We start from the raw sequence: 7,928 nt of genomic DNA, 5'->3' as shown, positions 1-7,928 counted from the left end.
GTCAAATGCGGCGCCCGCTCGTACCTGAGCCGTGAGCTATTAGTGTCAGGCGCGCCCGGTCATCCGGGCGGGGAAGCGCGCGGCCCGGCCGCCCGCGCTGAATGCGGCAAGCTGCGGCGCGCCCGCTCCATGGGAATGTCGCCACTTGTGCTGCTAGCGGTCGGGAGGGGGTGCGCTGCCCTTTCAGAGACAGACACAATTAGGCAAAATGCTCAATGAACATTATAAATGACGTGCGATCGCTCTGCAGATTGCCTGGCAAATCAAATTATATGGTCGCTCGCGGGCAATTTCCATGTGTTTTTAAAACTTAAACAGGTATTCGCCCATTTAAAAAAAAAAAAAAAAGGGTGGGGGAGGCGACTCAGGGATTCCGGGGGAAAAAAACAAGTGAAAGAGTCGGTGTTGAATATTCACACGTCCCCTTTGTTGGCGACTGACTTCACAATGGGCTTGGAGAGGGGGTGCGTTTGGACGAGACACATTTTTTACTGTCTTCCATGCTGCAGAGGAAGGCACCAGAAGTTTGCATTTATTACAACTCACAATTACAGTGGGACTCCTTTTTCTTTTAAGACTAAAATTCTTCTCATAATGAATGACTTGAAAGCTACTGTCATTCTAATAAGATGGAAGAAACATTCTAATCAGATGGAAGCGCGCCCGGGTGCACTTGGGGAGGAGGCGGAAAGAGCCCTGCGCTTCTCCCTGGCACCAAGCATTAATCCAGGAGGGAGCTGGGGAAGCTGGGGCTCTGCGCTCTGCACAGCCCAGACTCTGGGCCTCAGGCGCGGCCCCGAGGCTCCCCGGTTGTCCTTCGGCCTCCCTGCGGTACCCCAAGCATCGGGAGGAGCATCGGCACAGGACCAGCGAGAGAAGCAGCGCTGGGTGCAGTGCGTCCAGGGCGGCTCCGGCAGTGATGCCGGCACCGGCACGAGCACCCCGGCCGCCCTTGGTCTGCCCCAGCTTGGGCCTGCGCTCTGTGGCTGCGACCCTCGGAGAAGGGGGGCAGCTGGAGGCGCCCGGATTGCGCGGACCCCCGCAGAGGCCAGGAGCCGCGCCTCCGGCGAGGGGCTGTCATCGAGCAAGAGCAGTGTCGATTCTGGCTTCAAAAAAAGGGAGCAAGGAAGCAGCAGCCATCCGTGGCCTCACGCCCCTGCCGACCTCCATCTCATTTTCGATTTTCTACTCTTTTTGTTTCTAGATAATTGGGACGGAGGGAGGGGCGAAGAACTGCGGATCGTGGTGACAGTTGGTAAATATATGCATCTTAGTGAGGAAAGACAAGCAGAAAAGAATATTGGAAATCCAGCTTTGGGGTTCGTCTTTGTCGCTGACTCACTGTGTTATCTTGGGCAAGTAGCTTAACCTCTTGGGCTCATCCATGACATGGGAACGAATGTCTGATATGTCTTCCTCGCGGGGCTGTTTTCATTAGGACTTCAATTGGGAATGGCAATCTTTTGGGTAGGTTGTCTTTGTGTGCCTTAAAGTCAAAAACTATACATAAGCCCCAAGGATTAAAAACCTCCGTGGGAGGACAAACCTTAGAAACTCAGAGACCTGAGCACTGGTGTTCCACCCCTCCCAATCCTTACACAGGAATCGCTCCTTATTGGTACTGGAGGAAAGGAATGCTCTCCCTAACTGCTTCCCCGTGCAAAGAGGGACTGGGTCCCTGAGGAGTGAGGAGAGGAAAACTCAACCAACATGTGGACCATCTGGTTGTGTGTGTGTGCGCGTGCATGCATGTGTGTAAGGGGGCAGGTCTCCAATACGTTGGACATTTTCTCCTTGTCTCACACTTTTCCTGTTGGTACCAATGACCACTTCGTGAAAAGCAATGAATGAAGCGCAATTCATGAGTTAGGAAGGTGAATTTCATTGAGAAATAACATTTTTTTGTTGCAGTTCTGGGCATGAGAGTCCCGGAATGGCGAAGGTTCTGGGAGCCTCGTGGAGCCAGGTGCGCTGGCCTTGGTGCTGAAGGTAAAGGCCGAGCCTGCGGAGGCAACCGCCTCAAACCATGGGCCATCTGCTCAAAGCTAAAAGCAAGGGGATCACACCTTTTTAATACCTCCCGTCCAGGGTGTGTGCTTGTTTCCGTTGGGGGGCTTGGCGGGGGAGGGTGTGTGTGTGCGCACGCCCGCGCGTGTGTGTAATAAAAATAACATATGAAGGCACAGTGACAGTGTCTAATAAAGTTTAGTTAATTGAATGGACATTTAGATACCTTTCTCTCAATCTGCTCCATAACTTACTTATTCAATTCAATGTGGGAAAATTTTTTACTAAATAATAGTCATACAATGTCTTAAGGATACCTGACTGTTTCTCCTTTGTTTTCATTGTCTGATCTAAACATTATGGTGGAGAAGTTTCAGCCAAGAGCAAAATTTATCAAAGACAAGAGTGGTCCATTCAACACTTCTCCCTGATGACATTTAAGTTCTTCACTGCCTCTGGGCCCAAAATGGGGTGATTCCATCCCAGGAAAGAAGTGACTGGGACAGAATCATCTTGGAAAGGTACATGCGGTTTTAATTAATGAACCTATTCTGAGATCTCTAAGGAAGCTCTGTTAGTACCGGGTCAAACCCAGTGATTAAAGCTTCATGTGTGCCATTTATGGGGAGAATTTTCCTTGGGCTAAAATATGGTCAAAAGACCAAGGACCTGTTCTGTTCATTTTTCTGTCACAATATCATCTTTTTTTTTTTTTTGAGACAGGGTATCACTCTGTCACTCAGGCTGGAGTGCAGTGGCATAATCACAGCTCACTACAGGCTCAAATTTCCAGGCTCCAGTGATCCTCCCATCTCAGCCTCCCGAGTAGCTGGGACCACAGGCACTAGTCACCAAGCCCAGCTAATTTTTGGTAGAGACAGGGTTTGACCATGTTTCCCAGGCTGGTTTTGAACTCCTGAGCTCAGGCAATCCACCTGCCTCAGCCTCTCAAAGTGCTGGGATTACAGGCATGAGCCACCATGCCTGTAATATCATATTTAACAGTTAAAAATCTATTTACTCCCTGCTCATTCAAAATACATATTAAATAGTATGTGCGAATATGTATACTTTAACAAGATCAGAAAATAAGTAAATAAGAATATTTGGAGTGAAAGTAGAAAAAATAAGATGTAACTGGAATTAATTTCTGTACACTTCCTAGAGATGCTCTAAAGTTTTGGCTCCAAACCTCCTCGTTGTTCCCAATGCAAAGAAAAAACACAATAAATGTCATGATTCACAGGGTCTAAGATAAAAGTAAACTGGTTTCTCACATAAGAACAACTATTTGCAGTACTGACATCAGACAGAAACCTCTCTCATGTACCCCCATAAAATGATGTACCTATAAAATGAAAAGTGACCTCAACCGTGTCCCTAAAGCAAATAGATCTTAATTGTGTGAGCTAGCTTCTATTTGTGTCACTCAGTGAAGCCCCACAATATTCCCTTTGTTTGAGTAAAAATAAAACTGGCAAGAAAAAGACCTGGCAAACAGCATGCTCACTCACATCCTTACTGGGATGTTGCAATCTTAGCGTTGGGGGCAAACTATCCTGAGAATCCTCATGCTACAGTTGTTGTAACTTCTGAAAGATTTGCAAAAAATACTCTTGGGGCTCAGCCTGATATTTAAGGAAGACCAATGACAGTGGCAGACTTTGGAAAAGAGGAGGTGTTACTGTTAGTGCTGGAACCATCAAAGTCATCTTTGGGCCAGTGCTCCAACTTCAGTACCTATAAAAGTCATCAGCTTTAACTTCACATTTTTAGGCCCTAGAGATTATGATTTGGTGGGTCTAGTAGCATCAGGAAAAAACATTATATATATATATATAGTATATTATATATATATATACATTATATATGTGTGTGTATGCATCTATATGTATATGCATACATACACATGTATATATGTGTGTATGTGCATACACATACATGTATATATGTGTGTATATATAATTTTGGAAAAAGCATAATTTTTTAATAAGCACCCTAGATATGCAATGAGATCACTAAATTGTTTCCTTCTTCTCTTGTATAGAGCTAAACTACAGTTTCCAGCCTTTCCTGCAGCTGTATTGGACTGTGTAATTGAGTCCTGGCCAATGGAATGTAGGCAAAAGTGATGTACATCACTTCTAGCATTAGTCCCTAAAACCATTCTTGAAATCCTCTAAGTTGGCTTTTTCTCCTCTTGTCATCTGCCATCTTGGTACAGAGGATCCCAGAGAGGACTCTGAGTGCCCTGAGTGATGGCAGAGACATTAGATGGAAGGAAAACTGTGCCCCTGAATGAATGTGTAGGGAAGATAACCCTTTACAATCTTCAATAGTCACTGGGCTATGTAATGAGCAATAACTATATGTTTACGCTGTCAACTACTGAAATTTGGGGACCATTTGTTACAACCTCTAGCTCTTCTTAACTTAATATGCCAGGTGATTCTAACATAGTCCAATAACCACTTTTGGAGAAACACTACTCCAAACAAAACTGTGGAGAAGCAAATGATTCCGCCTTCTGGTGACAATTCCTTAGCATCTAAGAAGGACTCAAATGGTAACGGTTTCAGGAGTGGTAGCAATCCAAGTGGATGCAAGATTTGGGATCGGTGCCTACATTCCATAAATGTTGCCTGTTCATAAAATTTACTCAAAAGTCACAATTTATATGGCATTATTTTATTTCCTGAATATTTACCTCCTTTTTTTCTCTCTGCCTTCACCCTGTCACCACTGGGGAAGAAAGATGAGCTCCAAGAGAAAAGGAAGAGCCTCAGGTCTATAGAGTCTTTGTTATGTGGTAGACACTATACTGAACACTTTTCATGCACAATCTCATTTACACTCACATACATTCCTTCAAAATAGGCATGAATATTCCCATTTTATAAGGAAGACTCTAAAACCTTGTTGGAATTGCTGTGCCGGCATTAGGGACTTACTGATGAACTTAAAGCTCTGCCCCTTTAGGGAGTTTGACTGGGTGACCTAAGTACACCTAAGCTATGCATCTCAGTGGGAAGATAGATGAAGGGGCATTAACTCAATTTTAGTGGTATCACTGGGCTGGAACAGCAGTTAGGGAAGGGCTGTGCTCGATGATGTAGACGGGTTTGCTCAGTTCTGCAAGGGACTATTCTAAATGGACCCATGATAAGCCTATTCAAACTCATTAAGCTCCTTGAACTCTGACCTGGTAGAAAGGATGTGCTTTTTATTAAGAACCTTATAAAGGTACTATTTTTAGCCCCAGAAACTCCATTTCTAGGGATCAGTTCTAAGGAAATAATTTGAAATATGGAAAACACTGTACACAAAAAGCTCTCCTATGACACTATTTATAAACAAAATGAGGATACAACCTAGATGTTGTTTAAGTGGATAAGTCATTGGGTTAATGATGCATTATTAAATGACGCACATGGTTGTGAAAATAATCATGCAGAGGGCTTGTAATAACTTTGAAAATGTTGAAAAGATAGTGTTAAGTGAAAAATATTAAAATGCAGATTTGAATTAAAATGGCCATCTAAAATGAAAAAAAGAACATCAAAAACTAGTGATAGAAAAAAGATGGAAGGAAATATACCAAAATGTTCATAGCATTTTGTCTTTGGGAAAAAGAATTTGAGGTAATTTTCTCCTCCACTTTTCTAATTTTTTTCAAATGTTCTCTTATGCTTATGCTTATATTTTATAATGGAAAATCAAAAATAGAAAACTTAAATACAAGGAATTTGCTTTTAGAGAAACAGTTCAGAAGAAAAATTTTAAGCTGTAAAAAAAATTTTAAATACAGCACACAGACAGAAAAATGTATGAAATACACAACTCAAGGGTTTATCACAAGACAAGCACCACCAGGCTCAAGAGCTAGAATACTGCCAGTGCTCCGAAACCCCTCTTATATCCCCCTCAGCCACTATCCCCTTTGTCATCTCCAAGAGTAATGACTGTCAAGCTTCTATGGTCACTGTTTCCTTCCTTTTCTTCAGAATGTTGTCTCCTAAGTCTGAATCCTAAAACATGAGAATTTTATCTACCTTTTGAACTTTATGGAAATGGAATCGTAGAACATTTCTTTGTATCTGCTTTCTTTTTTTTTTTAACACTATAAATGTGAGGTGCCTCCATGTTGTTGCATATGGCAAAATTCATTAATCGCTGTATAGTGTTGCATTGTGTGAATGCAACATTATTTATCTATCATTTTCCCGTAGATGTTTCCAGTTTGGACCATTAGGAATAATGCTGCTGTGAACACTCTTGTATGTTTCTTAGTGCATGCGTGTGCAGACATTTCTTTGAGGATAAACCTAGGAGTGGAAGTTCTGGGTCATAGGACATGCATATCTTTTTCTTCTTCTTTTTATAATATTCCTTCTTATATGTATCAAAGCTCATACTGCACAATGAGCTCTGGGTTGCAAAAGAGAATTTATTTTTTGCATCTGTCTAAGGATGTGGATATCTTCAGTAGATTTAATGCTGAACTGTTCCCCACAGTGGTTCTAAGAGTTTACACTTCCATTGGCAAGAAGTATGTGCATTAACCCTTAATGGAGTGGAAGCATATGGCCCATAAAAGGAGACTCCAGGGGATTGGGTTTTAGCCTTTTTCTTCTCAGGGACAGACTGGAGAAAGTTTTTTGTCAGATATGGGATCCCCAAGGCCCACAATAGATATTGACATTGCTATATACGCCAGCTCAGAATCTAAGCTGACCTTGAAGTGAATCTCCCAATACAATTTAAAAAAAAAAAAAAAAAAAAAAAAACCATCCCAGCAGCCACAGAGCTGAAGGGCACTCAGAAATAAAACTTGGGTGAAAAGAGTTAGGTACTAAGGAGTAAAGTTCTGGATGTGAATGGATCACACAAATAAAATATCTTTCGATAGTTCTGAGTCTAAGAACTTCAGGAAGCCATGGAGATGGTAATGGGGCTAAACCAAGAATTTTCAATATTAAACACTTAGAGAAATGAAATCTTTACTGCCGATAGGACTGGGCAGGATTTCTAAAGCTTCCTGGCTTTGTTTTGACCTGGAATTCTGTGAACTCATTGTGATGGCTCTGGCAACATCATGCTAATCACAGGCTTTGGTTGGAAGTCATATGTATCTCTGATTAACAAAGTTAGGAAAATTAGCTTTAAATGGACACATGTATAGTCTCTTAAACCTTGGGGTCCATGGGGTTCGTGGTGTTGAAGAGACTGGGGAGCACTGAAGGTTTATCATAAGGAATGTGGGTGTGCTCAGCAACCCAGAAACATACCCACACCTGTCTGTTCAATCTCTCCTTCCTGGCCATTGTTCATTTTTTTAATTGTTAATTTTATTTATTTTTAGAGGTGGAGTCTTGCTATGTTGCCCAGGTTGTTCTCAAACTTTTGGCTTCAAGTGACCCTCACACCTCAGCCTCCCGGGTGGCTGGGATTCCAGGTTCTTCCATGCCTGGCTCTCTTTGGCCATTCCCTGCTCTCTAGCACAGACTCTCAGTGATGGGTCCCATGGAGGATGACAAATTTTACCCCTGTCCACAGGCATAGGGGCTTAGCAGGATTTGACCAGCCTGTTATGCCAAGGCAAAAGAAAAATCAAGGGGATGGTGTGTGCCTCCTCTGTAAGAAATACATCTTGGGGGACAGAATGGATGTCACCATAGATGAAAAGAAAGACCTGTATTAGTTTTCTGCAGCTTCTATAGCAAATTACCACAAATAAAACAACACAAGTGTATTACGTTACAGGTTTTTTTGTTTGTTGGTTTTTTTGAGACAGAGTCTCACTCTGTCGCCGAGGCTATAGTGCAGTGGTGCGATCTCGGCTCACTGCAACTTCCGCTTTCCATGTTCAAGTGATTCTCGTGTCTCAGCCTCTAGAGCAGGTGGGATTACAGGTGTGCACC

At 42.8% G+C, this 7,928-nt stretch overlaps 1 pseudogene; it reads right to left on the bottom strand.

The window, feature by feature from the left end:
• Nucleotides 1-6,389: 6,389 nt before the first annotated feature.
• On the bottom strand, nt 6,390-6,506 carry LOC129492427 (uncharacterized; annotated as a pseudogene).
• Nucleotides 6,507-7,928: the final 1,422 nt, after the last annotated feature.

This window comes from Symphalangus syndactylus, chromosome 10 (genome assembly GCF_028878055.3).
Source record: "Symphalangus syndactylus isolate Jambi chromosome 10, NHGRI_mSymSyn1-v2.1_pri, whole genome shotgun sequence".
Taxonomy (NCBI): domain Eukaryota; kingdom Metazoa; phylum Chordata; class Mammalia; order Primates; family Hylobatidae; genus Symphalangus; species Symphalangus syndactylus.
This window is presented reverse-complemented; position numbering and strand designations above follow the sequence as displayed.